We start from the raw sequence: 19367 nt of genomic DNA, 5'->3' as shown, positions 1-19367 counted from the left end.
TAATGCACTTTGGGAGCTGGTGAAGAAGTCAATGGAAAGTTATTTTCTCTGCATCTCATGATGGGCCTGAAGTTGCCATAGGTCACAGAACTGGCAGTCAGGAAGAAAAACTGGACATGAAGTAGGGAGAACAAGGACAATTGAACCTGCCTGTGATGGTTAATTTTATATGTCAACTTGGCTATGCTACAGTAGCCAGTTATTTAATCAGTCACTAATCTAGATGTGGTTAACATCTGCAATCAGTTGACTTTAAGTAAAGGATTACCCGTGATAATGTGGGTGGGCCTCGTCCAATCAGTTGAAGTCCATAAAAGCAAAACTGAGGTTTCCCAGAGAGGAAGAAATTCTGCCTCAAGACTGCAGCATCCAATCCTGTCTGAGTTTCCAGTTTTCCCAACAGACTGCGGGAACTCAGCCTGCCCCACTCCTGCATATATTCCTAGCAGCGTTGAGCACAGGGCTTGGCCCAGAGTGAATGTTCGATAAATATTTCCTGTCTGGAAACGACAACCATCTGTCGGAGTTGGTGTGAACAGAGCTCTGCCTTGGGGCAGGGGCGGAAGCTGAGGGACTGAGGAGGGCCCTTCCTGCCCTTAGATCCTATGACAGTGAGCGGGAAGCTCTCCAGCTTAAGAATAGGTTGTTGGGAGACAAAGTGGGAAAGGAATCTGAGATCTATAAAGTAAAAATGAAAATTTAGGAGGAGTGCTGGAAGAGATGCAGCTTAGGGGAGAGATTCTGATGCTCAGCTTTGCTGGCGTGCTTGCTGCAGGTGAGGATCACGTTGGCTGTTCTGAGAGCTTTCCATAGCTGATCACCCTCAGCCACCCCGTGAGATCAGTGCTATTGTGATCTCGTCTCACAGATGGGAAGAGGAAGGAACAAAGAGGGTAAGTAGCTGGGAAAGGATTCATTTCATCCCCTGGGTGCTCCTTCTCCAGGCCATCCCCTCAGGCAAAGGGAAGTGGCCCCTTTGTCTATCTTATCTAATTCCAGCCCAGATCTTCACTAGTATCTTCCCAAGTTTGCCAAGAAAATCCCACAAGGCTGCATAAGTTTCCTGCCCCTCTGGGACCCACGCTGCGCTCTCCATCAGCCCTGGTGGTCTCCAGTGCCGGGACACGTTTCTGTGCGTCTTTACATTCAGACGGCAGAGCTGGCTTTGTGACCACATGTGCGATTCATAAAGTTTGCATTTTCACAGGACTTGGTTTCCAGAGCATTTGGCTTGAGCTCTACAACCTTTCAAGAATTTCAGGCTAGAAATGCCGTCCACAGATTGCTCAGCTCCATACATCCTTCCCACGGCTGTGAAGTTTGGCACGGGTGTTCCACTATTGCTCCGGGATTGGATTTTGGAGTTTTATTTTATTAATATTCTTTTCTGCAAGGATTTGGGGGGGGGGTGATCTGGACCAACACTGGTTTCCAGGTCCATCGTTCCTCCCCTCTAACATCCACGTTTGGCCTCTTTCTGTCATTTTTCACCCCGTTAGCCACGTTGACTCATGTCTTCTACATCCTGAGGGCTGCTCTTTGTGCAGTGCATGGAAATAAGTGTGAATATAGGTGAAGGAATATGTTTATAGTCTATAAATTTGCAAATTTACCATAAATTTGCAACCACATTAATTGGGTTTAAGAAGTATGTTTACGTTAATTTTCTTCTAAATCAAAATAGTTGTGACTTCAAGGTCAGCGCCTTGTGTTGTGGGATTTGATCTTGGTCACACTGGGGCTCCTGCCTTGACTGCCCCCCACCCTGTGCGCTGGTCCACAGCTATATTGGGCTCCTTGTCCAAGACCGCGAGGTCTGGGTTGGGCAGTGTTGCTACTCTGTGTCCTTCTTGGGCATCAGATTTTTGTTAATGCTGAGACCACTGGGTCCCGGGTCCTGCCTCCCCACATGGCTGTTTCTCTCAGAGGTCCACTGTCTCCCTGCCATCCTCCCAGGACACTGGACCTCACCAGTTATGGAGCCCCTGGGCCACCATTTTCTTCTAGTCGTGAGGACTCTCCCCTCTCTGTTATAGGTTGTGTTGCGTCCCCTCCAAAATAGATACATTGAAATCCAGTCCCTCAGAATGTGACCTTATTTGGAAATAGGGTCATTGCAGATGTCATTAGTTAAATTAAGCTGAAATTATACTGAAATAGGGTGGGCCCCTAATCCTGATGTCCTCATACGAAGACAAGAAGAGACGTGGAGACACACGGGGAGAAAGTCATGTGACGACAAAGGCAGAGGCTGGAGTTATGCAGCTGCTAGCCGAGGAAGGCCAGAGATCACCATTGCCAGCAACCACCAGCAGCCAGGAAGAGGCAAGGCAGGACCTCCCTGCAGGCATCGGAAGGAGCTTGGTCCTGCCGACACCTTGATTTCAGACTTCTGGCCTCCAGGACTGTGAGACAATACATTTCCATTGTTTTAAGCTGCCCAGTTTGTGGCACTTTGTTTCAGCAGCCCTAGGAAAGTAATATGCCCTCCACTTCAGGGCAGCAACTTTGCTGTCCTTCAAACACGCGTCCACATCCACCCTCCGGGAGGGTCCAGGATAACCCCTCCGCGGTGGGCATTTGGACTCATTCGGTGGTGGATGCCCGTTTCAGAGCGTGAGCGTTGCAAAGGTGATGCTGAGACTAGCCACTTTCCTTCCATGGACCAGTCCTGTTATTTAGTTCTGTCACTATTCAGGTCTAAGCAAATTTACATCATATGAGCCAGTGTCCAGGGCTAGTTAAAGTTTGGAGCTAACACGCAAACGCATGAATTTTCCTTTCAGTTTACTCCTCCACTGTGGAGACCAAGCTGAGACCCAGGTTTGATCAAAGATATTTCTCGGAATGCTGATGGAGCAGGGCTCTCTGTGGGAAATGACGGACTTGTGAAAGTCAAATGGTTGTGAAATGCAAACTCTTTCATATCTGTATGGCACATGGCAGCCATAATCAGAGCATGAGTTGTGGGATAAAGAAAGCCACCTGTCAGCTCCTTGTCCTTTGTATATCCAGAGAACAGTGTTGGGATATTGTTTCAGCTAGCCTTGGGCTCTGTGGGTACTGAGGGTGTAGCTCTGAGTTCTAGTCTTTCTCTCCTTGGTGCTCGTTCCAAAAAGTCTCAGCCTTGCATTTCTCACTCACGATCTCTCAACCACCCTCAGCATTCAGGCTCCATGTCTGACTGCCCCTCCTGGTCTTTAGCAACTTGATCAAAGGCCTTGGTTCTCACTCAGGCCTTGGAGACAGACGGCTTTCTTATGGGCTTCAGCTTGTAAGGACTTAGCCCTGGGCTGTTCCTGCTCTGTGAACTGGGGTGAACATAGGGAAGGCATAGGCTGAGAAGAGACAAGGTCCTAGGGCTCTGGAGGAATTTCTCCAGAATGGCCAATGGCTCACATAAGTTATGGTCAAAGAAGCTATAAGCCAGAGAAGCAGGGCCAAGCCTCAGCTCTGAGGTTCAGTCTTAGGCTGTTAGTCTTATAAGAACTGTTTATTGAGTAGATGCTATGGACCAGGGGCCATGTGCTGAGAAGAGTGACGAACAAACCAGATTGAAATTCCTGCCCTCCCACGTTTACGTTCAAGTGGATCGCAACAAGAGAATGGGCAGGAAGGCATGGTGGGAGGTCCTATGCTGGAAGCATTAGAAATGAACTGGGACATGGGGCACTCCGGGACAAGACCAGTGATTAGCACAGAGGCTGTGCAGTGCCTTGTGCTGGGGGTGTGTTTCCATGGAGGACTGGTGTCAGGCCATTGGAGTGGAGTTTAAGACCCCTGTGAAGACTAGAGGGTGGCTGTGGCAGATCTCATCAGGAGGTCATCCCAATTTCTGGATGCTTCTGGTGAGGGGGATGGAATTAATAAAATCTTCAGCTAAACAGCATCTTCCCATGAGATCTGAAGAAAAAGGAGACAAATAAACAGAAAGAGAAGAGGTGGAAAGAAAGGCTGATAGCGACTTCCTGGCCGCCGTTGCACAGAGACCACAGCCCCCAGGTGTGGCTGAGCAGGGCCTCACCCTGGGTGCCTGGGGAATAACCACCCACACAAAGACTTGTCTTCTCAGTTGCCAGCTGCCATGAGAGCCACACGGTGGCTTCCTGGGGCCTCACATGCTGGTGTCTGTGTTGGGGTGTCTGTGACAATTCAGGTGCTGGCTTCTGGTAATGGTCAGCATGAGAAGCATCCATCACAGACTGGCGTGCAGAGTGACTGGGAGGAGGGAGTCCCTAAGTGGACTCTCAATTCTCATTTTACAGAGCTCGCTCAGCCCAGCAGGCCCTACTATGCTCTGAATGAAGAGCTGCTGTGTGTCTGGTCTGAGCTTCCTAGGGAGGAGTGTTGGCAACATCTGCCAGCTGGCTGTGGCCACAAGCAGGTTGCCATGGGCAACGGCCAGCTGGAGGGATGTGTTAGCCTGGTGAACCAACTTCCAGGGAAGCCCTCTCTTCACTTTAGGACCTTCCAGCCTTTCACAAAAATACCTAATTCAAGTGACCTGAACCAACCGTTGGCTTCAATCAGAAGTATGCGATACACAACACAAATATCACACACACACAAGCTTTGGGGTTCACCATTGGCCGTGTGTTTTTGCAGACTGTTGATTGACATTACTATATCTGCACTGATCTCAGAACCGCATGATTCCCTTCCTAAGACAATCGTAAGAGCAGGATTCTGCTTTGGCTCTTTGTTCTTCAAAGTCAACTCTAGCCAAGAGGATGCTGCAAGCCAGGAATGGTTTCCCACTTTGGAGCCCTCATATTTTGTTCTTTTTCATCAATACTGCCTTATGAGATTACTTCCTTCTAAATGACCCAGAGACAGGCTGTGTTTGTGGAAGGCACGTGTGTGTGTGTGTGTGTGTGTGTGTGTGTTGTAAGCTGGCCTTCTGGAACTAAGGAGAATTAAATATTGAGGCACAAATGGTTTTGTTACATAGCTGCACTTGGTATTGGTCACCTCCCCTTACTCCCCAGGCCTTTAATTGTGCATACTTTAATCAGAACACACTTCTGGTCCATATGCATAAAATTTAACTTTGGCTCGTTTAGCAAGTTTGGCTCATTTACCTAAGCTTGGTAATTTTAGCTGTGCAGAAAGCTTTTTTTTTTAAATTAAAAGCCTTTTGAGATTCACATGCAGTTGTAAGAAATAATACAGAGAGATCCTCTGCCTGGTTAACTCAGTTTCCCGCAATGACAACATCTTGCAAAACCACAGAGAATTATCACAACCAGGATATTGATGATGATACATTCGAGATATGGAGCAGTTCCATCACCACAATGACCCCACCCCGACCCAGCTCCCTCCCTAGCCCCTGGCAACCACTACTCTGTTTTCCAGTTCTACAATTTTGAAAGACATGGTTTTGATCAGGCCAATCTTGGCAAAGTTGTGTTTATTCCTCACTAGCATCCTAAGCCCTCTGCCATTTGGACAGATATAAAGTTGAAGAAGCTATTCTCCCCACTCTTCACACAGTCAGCATCGTGCTGTGGGGGCTCATAGTGCTGCTTCTACAGCCAGAGCCCCACCTGGAGGAGTTACTAGCCACGTGACCTAAGACGAGTTACTTAACCTCCATACACAAAATGGGGATGATAATAATGGGACTCAGAGAGTTGTTGAGGGATTAACTGTGCTTCTCAAGCTTTAATGTCACATGAATCACTTGGGTCCTGTTAAAATGCAGCTTCTGATTCAGCTGGTGGGGCCTGAGAGGCTGAATCTCTAACAAGCTCCCAGGTGGTGCTGATGCTGCTGGTCCACAGCCCACAGTTTGTAGCAAGGACTCAGAAGAGTGCCCGATACAGAAAAAGCACTCAAGAATCGTGGGCCATGTTGTTCCAGCGTGAGTCTGAGCTATGTCGGATAGAATCTGGAGCAGTGAGCCTGAGCATCAAAGTTCAGAGCCTGGAATGCCCCTAGCTTTGCCAGTCCCAGGGCCAGACTGGACCCCGAGAATGAGGCTGATGGTCAGCCTTAACGGAAATGGGTGAGGGAGTGTGGATGTGCCCCTGGCCCCAACTCCCTGTCCCCATCCTGTTTCCTATAGGAAGAGGCACACCCCAGGAGTCACTTGGCTCCCTCACTAGCTTCTCCTGCCTCCAGAAATGCAGCTCCTGCAGTCTGCCTCCCTTCTTCCCCTGCGCAGGCAGAAGGGGGGTGACAGAAGCAAGACCACCGTGCCCAGGTGGCTGTGAGAAGCTCTCAACTGCCAAAGGTTGACTTGCCCTTAATACGTCAGGGATAATAATGGGGATGATAGCTGTGCCCTGATAGCCCTACAGTGTGCCCTCATGGAGTCTCCAGGCCTCAGGTGGCCGTGGTTTCCAGTCCTGAGCTGGCAGCCTAGGGCAAGGTGAGCAGGCTGGAATTTTTCTGTCCAAGGAAACTCAGAATGCCATCTTCCAGACATTAAGTCCCACTGGTTGTAAAAATGCCAACAGCACATAAGTACAAAAAGTTAAAGTGTCACCCTCCTTTCCTTCCCTTCCTTCATGCTCCTCTCAAGGAGTAACCACTATCAACCGATTGGCGGGTTTCTTCTCAGTACTGTTTCTATGGGCACACAAATATATATTGTTGTAGAACCAATAATGAGTCATATCATACACATTGTCTGACAACTTCACTAGCTCTTTCCACTTCATAAATCCTGGCCCTTTGTTTCATATCCACATGGAGGCCTGCCTCATTCTCCGTACCAGCTACATCCAACAGCAGGGATACACCAGAGCACAGTAAACTGTGCTCTACTAACCGACACTTGGTTGATCTCTGAATTTTTAACCTTACAGGTTGCAGTGAACACTCTCTAGGACAGATGCCTGAAGGTGGAATTGCCAGAGCAAAGGGTAAGTGCATTTACAGTCTTGGTGTGTCGTGCCCTCCCAAAAGATCGTACCCTCTGCTAGCTGCCTTCCACTTAGAGTGCGTATGTGTCCACTGGACACATGCCTACTATTGCGGGTTATCATCAAGCTGTTCATTTTTGTTGATCTGCTGGGGGAGAGACAATGCCTCCTGCTGGTTTTAAGTTGCACTTCTCTGATTGCTAGAAAGGCTGAGCAGCCCTCCTGATGTTTGTTTGCCGTTTGCAGCTCATGAAATGGGGTTCCTAGTGGCCCCCTGGCTACCAGCTCAGCTCACCACTGAGGAGGCACCACCAAGAACGCTGCCAGAGGAGGTAAGCAGTATTTATTTGTATAATGTAAAGACTCTGCTGCAGAAGCACAGTTGCTGCAGCCCCCAGAGGGCCTGCAGCTCATGTTGGAAGAAGGAAGCTTCCGTATGACACCAGACCCTTTCTGTTCTGGTAACTGTTGATCGTCATTTTGTGTCTGGGAGGGTGCAGCTTCAGCCAGCCCGCCTGCGTCCAACAGGAGGGCCATTCATGGATCCGCATGGTCCAGTGTGATGGGGCCAATGGGAAGAGCCCCGGTTCCGGGGCCAGCAGACCCAGGTTCAAATCCTGACTCTCCCTGTGGAGGGCACGGTGACCTTCCCTCAGCTCTCCTCCTCTTCTTTGCCGTCTTGCAGCTTTCCACCTGCCTCACCCTGTCCTTAGGCCTCTCTGTACCCCGGTCTTTGTTTTTGCCAGCATCTCTGCCAGCCCCTGGGAGCACTCTTCTCCTCTGCCCTCAAAGGGAACTCGTCTGGATGTTCATATTCACGTTCCTCCCACTAGCACCCACTGGAGCAGCTTCAGTGCCGCCTCCCAGGAGAGGCAGGAGCTCTCGCCTGGGTCCCAGCTCATATCCTCTTGCCTTTGCAGAATGCCACCTGGTGCTTTGCGCCTAGGAACCTTCATGATGTCCACACCTGAATGTGTTTCTCCCCAAAGCTTCTCCTCCTGTGTGCCATGTCTTAGTAAGTGGTGTCGATTAGTCACTTGAGCCAAAGACCTCAAGAGTCAGCCCTTGGGTCCTCCATTTCTGTTGCTAGAAACTTTCCATGACTCCCGTTTGTCCACTGAATAAAATCTGGGTTCTTTGGAAATTTCCTAACTGAACTTCTTGATTTTCCTCACTGATTTCCCTGCATGTATCCTACAGTCAAGCCAAATTGGGCTACTTACAATTACTCGAATAATTATGTACTTGCTGGTCTCTGCACCTTGAGCAGGGTTTTTCAACCTCGAAACTATTGACATTTTGAGACAGATAATTCTTTGTGGTGGGGGGGCTGTCCTGTGTATTGTAGGATGTTTAGCCCCAGCCTCCCTGGCTGGCTCTACCCAGTAGCATCACCTCCCCAGTTGTGACAAAAATGTCTCCAGACACTGCCTGGTGTCCACCCTGGGAGACAAAATTGCCCCCTGTTGAGAACCACTGATGGAGAGTCATATTGTTTCATCTGTCTGGAAAGCCCTCTCTCATACCTCCCCACCTCTAATTTGTAATTTAGTGATAAATTTGAAAAAACAAATTACAGTAAGGGATATACTGTGATTGTTATATGCACAAGTGAGTGAGGACTGGAATAGAATATGCAAAGATGAGCATAGTTATGTAAGCTGTGTTTCTTTGGGGTTCTCTTGTGTGGGGCTAAAAGTGTGGCACTTTTTGCAGAACCGACCTGCATTTGGCTGTCTCCCACCTCCACCTATCATTGTAGGATTCTTGTCCCAGAAATGGTCTCTCGTGGCTTCACAAAAGGATCCCATGACGGACTAGTTGGCCCTCCCATAGAATCTGCCCTCGGCCGCAGATGCCTGTGAGGCTGAGTGATGCCCATTCGTGAGGCACCAGGTCCAAGCACCGAGCTCCTCCACGAGGCACACTGATCCTTGTGGTCTCGAAGTGGCCTTGCATCTGTGGGAACTCTGTGCCATGGTCTCTGTGTTCTCTGCAGAACTGTGGAAATGTGATTCTAATGAAACTGCACTTTGTTGCTTAAACAGGTATCCAAGGAAGGCAGGGCTGGGACTCAATCCAAATGACAAATGCCACGACAGACTCATCATTCTGACCACCTTGGTGTTGTTATTGACCCAGCGTGTCATGCATGATGCTCTCCAAGAAGGCCCCTGGTGGCCTGCCCACAGCTCACCAGACATGCCTGAACATGTGTGAGTCCCAGTGGTGAGTTTGGGCCGATCTGCAATGGATACTTCACTGCAGTGGGAAGTAGGATTATGAATAACTTTATTTGAAATCAAATTTTCTTAAACATGCTTGTTATTCTTTTTTTTTAAAAGGATCAGATCCATCTTCCAGTCCAGCCTCCAAGACTTCTGAGCTTTCATTAGACCTCTCTGCTCCATATGCTGGAAGGTAGGCTCTCACTCTCCTCAGGGGCCTCCACTTTGAGGTCTCATGGAAACTTTAAAAGGCTCTGCTCTGTAGTATGGTCATTTGGGTACTTTTCTCTCCCCCTCTAATGTGTATACTCCTTGAAGACACAGAGTGCTCTAAACTCACTTGGGTGCCATCATAGTTCGGTGAAACTCCAGCTGTGTGACAGGACTCCATGAGGACATAACGTTCCTCATGTACCATGAACTGGCAACAGAGGTGAACTGTAGGTGACATGAGGTCCTTCCATGGCACATCCAGGATACTGGAATCTTTGACTTGCTCTGTCATCATTTCATTGGGATTCACTGGGACCCTGGCCAGCTCTAATGACTCCTCCATCTCAGTGTCCCATCTATAAAATGGGGGAAACAGCCCCTACTCCAGGGGTCTGGCGAGACTCTATATTTAAGTGCACTGAACCATGGAGAGCAAAACTTCCCCATTTATTAGAGGGCTATTTTCAGCAATTTGTGCATTTTAGACCAGGAAATAGTGGTGTGGTTTTTCAGTAAAATACCCCAGTGATCGCCTGTCTTCAGATATCTTTCACATAAAGAGCTCATGTTCAGGAAGAACTCAGTAGGTTGGAAGTGAGGATTGAAATCCAATTCCAGGCATTCCTGGCCTACATCCCTCTGCTCCTCAGATGTCTTCCTGTCATTTGGGGAGACTTCTGGGAGCAGGGACCAACTTACAGCCACGGCCGAAAACTGGGGCCCTTACTCCGGGACAAAGGGGTTAGGGGAAGATTCAGGAAAAGCTTTGATTTCTAATAGAAGCCTGTTGTTCAGGAAATCAGAGTGAGTTTGGGGTCAGGTGCCTTCATCATTCAGGAGCCTAGCTGAGAGTAGTGAGGGATCTGGGGATGGTAGATGCTGCTTGTTAGGAAAAGGAAACTGTTCCCTTCTCCCCACCTTGCTGATTTCAGAGCATTGAGAGTACAGAGGGTGGTGACAAGGGTGAAGGGAGGAAGGAGTTTGATGGGAAGTATAGCTCTAATGTCTCACTTATCCAGAATTATGGCAATAAGATTTACCATGAGTGGATTTCCCAGAGTATAGAATATCAGCCCTGTGAGCAGATTTTGAAAAAGTGTAGTCATTTGGGAAGGAAATCTTTCTCATAGGTATTGTGCCTTGTCTGACTCCCTAAGGGGAGTATGTGGAACAGCATTTTGCTTCTTCTGTCTTTCAGCTTTATGGCCCATCACCTGCACCCTGAGCTTTAGCTGGTCTCATGGGTTCTGAAACTTAGCCCACACCTTTTCATCTCAGAGCCTCAGTGCCCTTGTCTCCACATGTCGGCATCCTATGCGTCGTCAGCTCTGTATCCTCCCGAAAGCATTGTTTGGCATCTAGCACACACAGTAAGTGCCAAATAAACATCTTAGAATGAACAATGGAGGGCCGTGAAAAGCCCTGTCGTTTTAAAGTTCTGTCCAGTTGGCAAAGCACATTCATTGTCATTTTTGAAACAGTAATGTCCTCAGGGCCATCCAGGAGGGGGAAGTCCTGTTCCTGGCTTCCCTCACTCTACAAACATTTCATCACCTCCTCCTTTCTCCTAACATGATGCCAGGCACCAGAGGCAGAGAGACAAGTCAAACCTGGTCCCTCCCCTCCAGGAGCTCACGATCTAAAATTAAGATAAAGAAAGTGGACACAATTCAATGTGGCAAGTGCCCTGCTGAGGCCTGTCCCCCATGCCAAGGAGACTAGAGAAGAGCGTGGCTCCCCTACACTTCATAACCTAAGACAAAGGTATTTTTAAAATTCTCTCTGATTTCCATCATCCTCTCTTTTCTGTCACTTCTTGATATACCTGGTCCACCTACTTCTTACCATTTCTCCTCCCCTCTTCTAATCTGCTGTTTCTAATCGACTCATTTCTAGGAAATTGGTTGAACTTGTATCCTTTCTTTACAGCAGTGGGTTTCAGCTCTGCCTGGCTGCACATTATAGGCACCCGGGAATCCATTTAATCCCCATCCTGCCTCCCAAGCTCAGAGATTCTGAACTAATTAGTCCGACTCGGTCCCAGTCTCCTAGCTGATGCTGACATGCAGCCAGAGTTTAGAACTGTTTTATGGGCAATTCTAAATCCATAGATTCTGACAAGCCTTGGGGATGGCCCTAGTCTCACCTGTGGAATTAAGTGCATGGGCTTTATGACTACTCTTTCCTAAGCACAGAATCTATTTTTAAATCTCTGGGGTGTGAAGACACAGTCCTGGCCTCTCTGCAGGTTGTAGCAGCCAGTGGAAGAGTCAAACAGTAGAGCAGCCCAGGGCCAAGAAATGGCCCCGTCCACACTCCGAGATGTCTTAACACCTCACAAGCAGTCCTGATGGTGGTGGGGGTAATTCCTAATCAGGTGTTTAAAATCTCAGCTAATCAGTGTTGGTGTTAACAAGGGGCCAGAGATTTTATCATAATGGCCAAATCATCCAAACTCAGGAGTCTATAAACTGGAAAGCTTCAAGACTTATGGTTTGGAAACTGAATATGAGCTATTTATACAGCCAGAAAAGTTCAATGTAACCTGACATCTGTGAAATATTTCTAAGAGGGCAAAGTTACCGAGGTAGTGACAATCTGCCACCTTCTAATTTCTGAAATATCTTCTCCCCAAAATCAGCCTAGTTAGCCTCTGGCTATATGCAGCTGTCAGTGATGGGAGTCCCTAAGCAGCCATCTGGTGCTATTTGGCATCCTGGTAGAAGATTATTTCAGTCACTTGGCAATCATTTATTGAGCACCTACTATGGGCCTGGCAGAGAGGAACGCGGACATGGATAAACACACATGTCATCCTGGAGGCACTTGCTGTACAAGTACATTTTCTCGTGTATAAAGAGTGAAATCACGACCCAGGAGATCACTAACAGCTGCCGCGTCCACCGCACAGGCTCACAGAGCAGCAACAAGGGCTGAAGAAGTCAACAAGGCAGGAAGTGCTTCAGGGCTCTGTTCCCTGAGCCTGACACACGGGGCAATTGGCATGCCTCTCTTGCTTTCACCCAGGAATAGGTAATGTGAAGATTAAACAGAGCAATTTAATCCAACAGGTAGGTAACAAGCATCAGCTCTGTGAGAGGGGAGGCGGAGGTGAAATACTCATGGTCTGTGACCTGAAGGAAGTCACGGCTTGGGGATGGAGGGATGGCAAGTGCTTGGGTTAGTCTAATACAATAATAATAATTAAATATATATAATTCAATAATAATTCAATTCCAATTCAATATAGTAGTAATAATAATAATGGCAGCTACCCTTTGGTGACCGCTTGCTGTGGGCCAGGCACAGTGGTAAATTCTTATCATACACATATATCACACCCATTCTCTGATGTCCTTGCACTTGTCATTGTCAATTTACCTTTGAGAAAGCTGAGGCTGTGACAGGATCTCACAACCTATATGGAACCTTCCTGAGATCCAAATCCAGGTCTACTTTCTCCACAGCCTGGGCTCTCAACCTCTGTCATGCATCCTAAGAAGAGAGGCATAGAGCAGACCCTCTGGGGATGGAGGGGGCAGAGGACACCTCTGGATAGGGGCTGGATTGGGTTCTCCCAGGAGCAGCCCCTGAGATGGGGACTTGAGGACAAGTAGCTTGTTGGGAGGTGATCCTAGGAACACTGGTAGGGAGTAGGGACGTGAGACAGAAGGGAAGGGAAGAACACCAGTCAGGGTACATAATTGAGAAGTTCATCCTGTCGGCAACTGGATGTCAGTCCTACTGGTGCACTCAGATGATGCAGACTATGCCTCAGAGTTCTCTTCCCTGAGCGGTGAAGAAGTGGGGATATTTATCCCCATGCCACCACCTGTCATTCATTGAGGGCGGCTTCTAGGGGCATGAACTCTCAGGTACTCTGGCTCCCAGCAGAAAAGGGCCCCAGCAGGGAGCATCAGTGTTCTCAGTGAACAGCCTCATGCATGGAGGTGCATGCACAGCTCTGGGCCTGTCTCTGGCTGTGGCCCCTGGAGGCCCAGGGATGCAGGATGCAATGCAAGTCCTGCCCTCACCTACACTGGGGAGGCAGCGGGTTGTGCTTGAGCCTGGAGACCCACACCACTAACTCCTCTTCTGAATTAGAGGTCTCTGGGCTCCACAGGGCTGAGTTCAAGTGCGCCAGAGAGGAACTTCCAACCCGTAAATGGGCATCGGTACTTTGCAAGCCTTCCTTTGATAACCAGAATGATGTTCCAGCAATTTGGAGATCAGTGATCTGGGAGTTTGTTAGTAAGCCAGCGTAGAAGCCTTTGTAGACGAGTTTTACAGGCCGTGCTGGATTTCAGGGTAGTGGACCTGGATTTGAGTATCAGCTTTGGTAATGTCAACCAGGCCAGTCTTTCTGGGTTCTTATTGACTGGCTAACCTGCAGTATCCCATCTCATCCAGCGTACTCTCTGGGGAACATGGGTCAAATGACCCATTGTTTGAGCTCTTCCGAAGTTCGTGAATAGAGCTGCTGCCAGGAGGCCTCCTGAGCTGGGTCCCAGACGCCGCATTGCAGTCCTTTCCAGGGATGGATGCAGAGTGGTGGAAAGGAGCTTGGGCTTGGCAGCCAGGGGCCCGGATGGAGTCCTGCTCTGCTGTTTACTGGCTGTATTGCTCTAGGCAGATCACTTAGTCATTCTGACCCTCAGTTCCCCCATTCATAGGGTGGGGATAAAAATACTCAATTCTTCGGAGTCTCGTGAGAAGTAAGTCAGATAGTGCGCGCACAATGCTTTGAACGGTGTGCAGTAAAAAGCAAGGACTCGGTAAATGTTATTTCTTAATAACACTTTGTCCTGACAGGGATCCCACTCGCTGGAGGCAGGAGGGAGCGCTCAGGTGCTCTGTGAGCCACCTGGAAGAAGTCCTGACGTCATGGCAGCAAATGCTCTTTGCTTGTCTCTGTGTTTGTCAGGCTTTGTTCTCTTCCACGATTAGACATATCAGGTTCAAAAGAGACATTGTCTCACACTAGTGAATAGTTTAATAGCCTCCCTCCAAAGATGCGGGAGACTTTATCAGCTTCTTAAAATGTTGATGACGTCTCAGAGAGAGAGTGTTAGGGAGCCACTCCTAAATAAATCATTCATCCTGCCATACCTGAGCCCCACCCTAGGCTGGGAGGTGGGAGCCTGTGGCCCCGGCACAGTGGACTGGCTTGGGGGTCAGTCAGGGGGCACATGCTGTGGGTGCCCATGGGCTGGCCCCTAACCAGCTGTGCCAGGAAAGATGAAAAACCTGACTCGAATATCAGAGGGTAGAATAGGGCTTAAGGAGCTAGAGAAAGGAAAAGTCATGCCTTTCAAACTGGGGCTCAAGCTTGCAACTCAAAGGTGTGTTCAGACAGGCCTTGGGTCAGGCCAGAGGATGCCAGGCAGGCCAGCTCTGGAGCTGGGAGGCTGGTGGTCACCGAGGAGTTGGTGGATACTGCGCCCTCGCCTTCCCTCTCTAGAAGTCCTGCTTGCCAAACTTGGTGACCTTGGCTGAGTCCCTCCTGGCTTGGTGTCAGCCTCTGGGCTTGAGCAGCATCGAGTTCCATTTCCCTGTCTGGTTTGGGGTGCAGACCACTTAAGTCAGTGTTCTATGTGTGAGCGGCTCCTCTTTTGTTTTCCCAAGGAAATCCAACCAACACTCTCTTTCTTTTATCCCTGAATGCATATTCCAGCTGTCTGATGTTGGGGGCAGACCCGTTAGGTGACAGAGGACCCCTGCTCCCATCTCGGGGGGTCAAGGGGAGCCCTGCCCCGTCAGCATTTGATGAGATCTGACACTTTCTCACTTTCCCTGCAGGAGGGCAGCAGCCTATGGAGGAAGCAGAACTTATTTAGAAGAAAGAAGTTTCCAAAAAATCGAGAACAGTATCAGAGGCTTTTAACAAACACAACTGGATTTCATATTTATTCTGCTTTCATAATAGGATTTGACCTATTCTGAAATGAACTATTTTTTTAAATTATCCGCCAGATCTCACAACAGAAGGCATTAGGTTTTTTTCTCCCTCAAATCAACATTTTAATTTTAGAGACACAGTTAAAAGAAAATCACTGAGACTAAGGTATCTAGCATTTCGAGATGAAACAGTGAAACTTTAAAATGGGGAAGTTCACCAGGCCAGCCCCCCATCCCTGGTTTGGCCAATTTGTAGGAAGTGACCTTCTCAGAAGGATTGGAAGTCTGAGCAAAGCCAACCACTAGCTTCCAAATTGATTTTCAAACCAAAATTGGAACAGTTCTCAAATGCTCCTGGGATTTGGGACTATTAATACCGAAGAACAATAAGAAGGAAAAAGTGAGTGTGTAAGAGGTGATTTATGACCCAGAGGAAGTTGCAAGCTCGGAAACTTGTATGCAACCCAATCACAGACCCCTCTGGAGAGGTTCCAGGGAAGAGATGGAGAATGTAAAGGGAGAGCATTTCCGAGGGATATTAAAGCTTATAAAAGGAGGTAGTGTGGGCTTTGGGCCTGAAATGAGCGAGCGAGGAGCTGACCATGTTGAACTTCTCATAACCACAGCAGGTTTCTGTGCAGCTGTCATCGGCGCCTGAGACACCCCACGAGCCTTTCCTTGTATTTATTTCTTACTATTAGTTCATCACCGAGCAGGTTAAATGGCAGGAAGAGTCTCCCCATCAGAGTGTGGGACTGTGACTGCTGCTGCCTAAACCTGTGGTCTGTCTCGGGTGTCACGTTCTCGGGTGTCAAGGCTGTGGCTCCAGCTGCTAACCCGTAAGACCAGCCATGGCCAAGGTGCAGTGGCGGTGCACAGGACAGCGAGGTCGGGCCCCCAGAGCCCGCCCAGGTGTTCGGGGATTGGACACCTAACCTCGCCTTGGTTTTCATAGTTTGTGTGAAAGTTATTTATTATTATTTATAGCTTTATTGAGGTAGACTTGATATACAATAAATTACACATATTTAAAGTGTGCTGCTTGCACACGTTATACATGTGTATGTCTACAGACATGTGCATATACATATGTGTCTTTACTTGAAGGACTAGAGAATCAGATAATCCATACAATGTTTTGGCTGTGTGCAGGGCATTCCTGTGGGATGTCCACCAATCACATTTCTTGGGAGTAACAAAAACAAGAGGAGGAAAGTCTGCTGAGATGGGCTTCCAGCTATCAATCCTTGAGAGACAAGAGGTGGGACCAATTGCAAATAGACCCAAATTCCCCAAATGGCCAGGAAAATGTCTCTTTCTAAAAATGAGTAGCAGGTAATAATCCAGTCTAGGAAGTCAAAACAATACCTTGCACTCGTGCAGTTTTTTTATAGTTTTAAAAATGTTACACTACCAGGATTTCACTGTGGAGGTACAATATATCTGGGTTGTTGTTATGATTATTACTAGTCATCATTTACCAATTCTGCTTCTTGGACATCATTCTATGGCTAAATGGGAGAGGGTAGAAGGGATTCATGTCACTGGAGGGCTGTGGCTGTTTCTAAGACTGGAAGTCCCACTGAGGAAGCCTCTGAAGTGTTGACCAGACGACTTTTCACTGTTAACACTACTTCCACTCACAGCATCCACCTCAACCCTCCGCTGCCCAGACTGCGCCTCCAGATAACGCACATGGCTGCCAGCAGAATGATAATGGAGAAAATACTGTGTGTTTAATCAGTATCATCCAAGGAAAGGGGTGGGAGGAGGGCAGGGGTGCAGAAAGGTCTGGGAATGGGGAGAGATCTAGTATATGGAGAAGAGTCAAGCCTCATAAAGGCATTTTATGGTGTGGCTAGGACCAGAATTGTTGGCATCACGTGTTTACTGGTCCCCCAGGATCTGCAAGAACTGGGAAGTGCCTCCACTCCCAATCTCCCCTTTTGCCAACTGCATTCTTGCTGACTTAGCAGTTCTTCAGAAAGTCACCTCTGCTCTCACTTGGAATGTTTAAGTTCGATATTCATAAACGGGATGAGGAAGAAACTTCTAAAATCAAGGGCTTGGCTCGTTGTGGAGGCAAAAGTTCTGTTTGGAGGGAGCATCTGGAAAAGCACCCCCTCAAGTATGTGTTGAATCGCTGGGTGGTCGGCAGCGCCAAGGCAGGGCGAGGCCAGGCTTTCCGATGTCTTCCCAGAAACGGCCTGGCGGGAAGGTCAGCTCCTTCCTCATCAAACTCCTCCTGACCAGAGGGCAGATACCACCCTGCACTTTGCGGTCCTCCACACTGAATGGGGTGAGCACGGAGGCCCTAGGTTCTGCAGTGACTTCTGCACTTTGGAAACAACGTGGAGCGCACAAGTAGGGGTGCCCTGCAAGAATCACTTCTCTTTCACGGCCCGGCTTGGGTCCAGGATGTCTCAGTGGGTTTGAAACGAACAAGAAGTAACACCCTTCCTGCAATGTCAACAAGCCAGAGGGTGACCTTGAATGCTCCGGTTTTAGTGCTGTGACCTAGGACGTCAGCCTGGCAGAGGCTTCGTGCTGAATGCTGGTGATTCTCTAATGGCTGGAAGAGACCGGTTAGGTTTTATTAAACATCCTCTGCCTTCACTTTTTAAGGGCATTGTTACTTTATTTATTTTGCCAATAGGTAACATATGCTCATGATACAAATTTCAAAAACACCGAAAGGGAAAACCACGGGAATTCTTCCTTCTTCTCCTGACCCCCTCTCCCCCAGTTCTCCTTCCCAGAGTAAACCGATATTTCAGATTCTTGCATGTCCTTCTAGAGGTGTTTTTTGCACAATTGAGCAAATATGTAAATAGATAATCCTTTTGTTTACCTCCCCGCTCTGCCCAAAACAGTAGCGGTAGCAGGCTGGTTCTACAGAAACAGACTCTGAGATGGAGATCTCAGGGCAGGAAGTTAACTGGGGAGTGCGCTGGGGCCAACATCTGTGAGGGGGAGAGGGAAGCAGGACTGCGCAGAGGGAGGAATTAAACTGGGATGCAATACAGCTGAGGCCTCAGCCAGCCCCACGGGGAGCTCTGGAGCTGGGATGCCCTTCAGAGTTGCCCCAAATTGGGCTAAGGGGAGCAGGCCTCTGATCCATCATTGTATGTGGGTGTAATCTTTGGTGAGGCAGCTCTCTTCAGCCCTGGGCAGCCCCTGGAGAGGGACTTGGGGACACTCCAACACTGTCGGCAGCCAGGGGATCTGGATGGAGCTGGCACAGCATCCACTCCAGCAGCATATGACGCACATTGCTCTATACATGCATTTTTTCACTTTACAGTAGATCTTGAAGATTGTTCCACATCGGTACATGAATAACTTCCTTCTTCAATTTTTAGTGGCTGCAGAGCGTTCCATTGTGTGAGGATAGCATAAGTTACTTAGTTCCCTCTGGATGGACATTTAGTTTGTTAGCAGTCTTTTGCAATTACATCCAATTCCTTAGTGTAGATTTGTCTCTTCACACACTTGCAAGTATATCTTATAGTCAAATTGCAGGGTCCAAGAATATGTGCACTTTTAATTTTGGACAATACTATCTAGTGCCATCCAGTCAGGCTACATGTGTTTACACTCCCACCAACAATGTATGAGCTTGTCTGTTTCCCCAACTCTTGCCAACACTATGTTATTCCACTTTTTTATTTTTCCTAATCGGAAAGATTAAAAATGGTATCTCATGGTAGTTTCAGTTTGCATTTCTATTTTTATGACTGAGATTAAGTATCTTTTTGTCATGTTTAAAAGTAATTTGCATCTCCTTTTTTGGTTATAGCCTTTGATTTATTTTTAGTTGTTGGCCATTTTCTTGTTGATTTGTAGAAACTCTTTATATACCATGAAAATTAGACCTTTGTAATGTAAATAGACAAATTCACCCTTTAACTAACTTTGGCAGACACAAAACACTGTTCTGTATTTAGGGACCTTTTAAGGAGTAGGTTCTGTGGCATCTCTGGGTCCTGTGCATGACCTATGTTTTTCCATCCACTACTGAATCTTCATGCTGAGGATGAAGCCAGTCCCAGCTCATCAGCCCTCAGCAGGGCGTGTCCTACTTTGGCAACACAATAAGTTCTGCAGTTTCCCTGGGAATTTTCAAACTGGGCTTGGTTTAGTGTGATCCTGAGCT

General features: G+C 48.1%; 2 long non-coding RNA genes across 3 annotated transcripts; both read left to right on the top strand.

The window, feature by feature from the left end:
* Positions 1-605: 605 nt before the first annotated feature.
* LOC138917482 (uncharacterized) lies at positions 606-10683 on the top strand. Of its 2 annotated transcripts, XR_011425571.1 has the most exons (6): positions 606-893; positions 6816-6872; positions 7119-7204; positions 8921-9101; positions 9218-9293; positions 10512-10683. It is a non-coding gene; the product is annotated as an uncharacterized lncRNA (long non-coding RNA). The 2 variants fall into 2 exon arrangements; XR_011425570.1 differs by lacking the exon at positions 606-893 and having other exon boundaries at positions 6787-6872.
* A 199-nt stretch (positions 10684-10882) lies between these two features.
* LOC138917481 (uncharacterized) lies at positions 10883-18920 on the top strand. Its single transcript, XR_011425569.1, has 2 exons — positions 10883-11077; positions 15113-18920. It is a non-coding gene; the product is annotated as an uncharacterized lncRNA (long non-coding RNA).
* Positions 18921-19367: the final 447 nt, after the last annotated feature.

This window comes from Equus caballus, chromosome 14, assembly GCF_041296265.1.
Source record: "Equus caballus isolate H_3958 breed thoroughbred chromosome 14, TB-T2T, whole genome shotgun sequence".
In the NCBI taxonomy this organism is placed as follows: Eukaryota; Metazoa; Chordata; class Mammalia; order Perissodactyla; family Equidae; genus Equus; species Equus caballus.
Note: the sequence above shows the minus strand (reverse complement) of the source record. Positions and strands in the feature narration are given on the sequence as shown.